Consider the following 2,223-nt stretch of genomic DNA (forward strand, 5'->3'; position numbering starts at 1 on the left):
CTAGTATATCTGTGTTTTATTGAGTATGCAAAAGCATTTGACTGTGTGGATCGTAATAAATTATAGATAACTTGCAAAGAATGGAAATTCTGGAACACTTAATTGTACTCCAGAGGAACATGTACATAGACCAAGAGACTGTCGTTCATACAAAACAAGGGGGTACTGTGTGGTTTAAAATCAGAAAGGATGTGCCCCAGGATTGTATCCTTTCACCATACTTATTCAATTTGTATGCTGAGCAAATAATCTGAGCAGCTGGACTATATGAAGAAGAATGTGGCATCAGGATTGGAGGAAAACTCATTAACAAACTGCGAAATGCAGACGACATAACCTTGCTTTCTGAAAGTGAGGACAACTTGAGACACTGATGAAGATTAAAGACTACAGTCTGCAGTATGGATTACACCTCAACATAAAGAAAATGGAAAATCTCACAACTGGACCAATAAGCAACATCATGATAAATGAAGAAAAGATTGAAGTTGTCAAAGATTTCATTTTACTTGGATCCACAGTCAACACCCATGGAAGCAGAAGTCAAGAAATCAGAGGGCATATTTTACTGGGAAAATGTGCTGCAAAAGACCTCTTTAAAGTGTTGAAGGTCAGATGTCACTTTGAAGACTAAGGTGCACCTAACCTAAGCCCTGGTATTTTCAGTTGCCTCATATGCATGTGAAAGCTGAACAATGCTGAGGAACAATTTATGCTTTTGAATGCTTTTGAATTGTGGTGTTGGTGAAGAATACTGAAAATACCATGGACTGCCAGAAGTAATAAATCTGTCCTGGAAGTACAGCCAGAATGCTCCCTGGAAGTGAGAATGGCCAGACTTTGTCTCATCTACTTTGGTCATATTGTCAGAAGGGACCATTCCCTGGAGAAAGGATATCATGTTTGGTAAAGTGGAGGGTCAGCAAAAAAGGAGAAGACCCTCAATGAGATGGATTGACATGGTAGCTGCAGCGATGGGTTCAAATATAGCAAGGATTGTGAGGATGGTGCACAACCAGGCAATGTTTTTTTTGTTGTTGTTACACATAGGGTTGTCATGGGTGGGAGCCAACGCAATGGCGCCTAACAAATAACAACAACCTGTTGGTGAGGTTTTGGAGAAATAGCTACTCTCAATCAGTTGCTGATGGTAGTATAAATTGGTATGACTTCTATGGAGGACCATTAGTAATACTGATTAAAATTATAAATACAGCCATACCTTGTTTTATTGTGCTTTGCTTTATTGCACATTACAGACATTGCAGTTTTTACAAATGGAAGGTTTGTAGCAACTCTCTGTCAAGCAAGTCTTTCAGTGCCATTTTTCCAACAGCTGTGCTCACTTTGTGTCTCTGTGTCACATTTTGGTAATTCTCAAAATATTTCAAATTTTTTCATAATGCTATTAACACTTAATAGACTACAGTATAGTGTAAGCATAAGTTTTATATGCACTGGGAAAACATAAAATTCAAGTGACACACTTTAGTGTGATGCTCACTTTATTGCAGAAGTCTGGAACTGATCCTACAATATCACCAATGTATGCCTATACACATACTTTTTGACATGGCAATTGCACTTTTAGGAATCGATCCTACAGATGTACTAATAGGCATGTGAAATGACTGCAAGAGCAAAAGAAAAGGGAAAAAAACCTATATATCTATGGGGGGGGGGAATGGGCTGGTTAAATAAATAATGATACCATGACACGATAGAATACTATGTATATGTTAGAAAAATTGAGAGAGCTTTTTGTGTATGGATTATAGAAAAACTCTAAGACCTATCGAGATTCAGCAAATGGTTATAATATGTTATTATTTGTGTAAAAACGTGGAGGGAAAATGTATATATTTGTGTTGGCTTGTATATTCATAAAATATTTGGGGGCAATTACCCAAGAGATTGGTAATATTGGTAACTGTAGATCAAGGAATGTGTGGCTGAGGAATAGAGGTAAAAGGAAGATGTTTTCCCCATACTTTCATACATTTTAGTTTTGAGTTATTTAAATTGTATTACCTATTGGAAATTTTTATTAATAAGAACTATAGAAATAATATAAAAAATAAAATGAAAGTTACTGTCTGAAAACGATAAAACTATCAAGTTATAAATTTCCTTTTTTTCTTTGCTTTTCCCCAGCACACCTTATTCATCAGGAGAAATAGTAATTTGTCCTTTCAAATACTGATTTGCTTTTTCTTTCATTGA

At 36.0% G+C, this 2,223-nt stretch overlaps 1 protein-coding gene across 1 annotated transcript in view; it reads left to right on the forward strand.

The window, feature by feature from the left end:
* Window positions 1-2,223, forward strand: part of SLC49A4 (solute carrier family 49 member 4) — a 157,714-nt gene that overhangs the window by 94,754 nt on the left and 60,737 nt on the right. The gene's annotated exons all lie outside the window — the stretch shown is intronic.

Source organism: Orycteropus afer, unplaced genomic scaffold (genome assembly GCF_000298275.1).
Source record: "Orycteropus afer afer isolate SDZICR_OR568_19922 unplaced genomic scaffold, OryAfe1.0 scaffold00114, whole genome shotgun sequence".
In the NCBI taxonomy this organism is placed as follows: Eukaryota; Metazoa; Chordata; class Mammalia; order Tubulidentata; family Orycteropodidae; genus Orycteropus; species Orycteropus afer.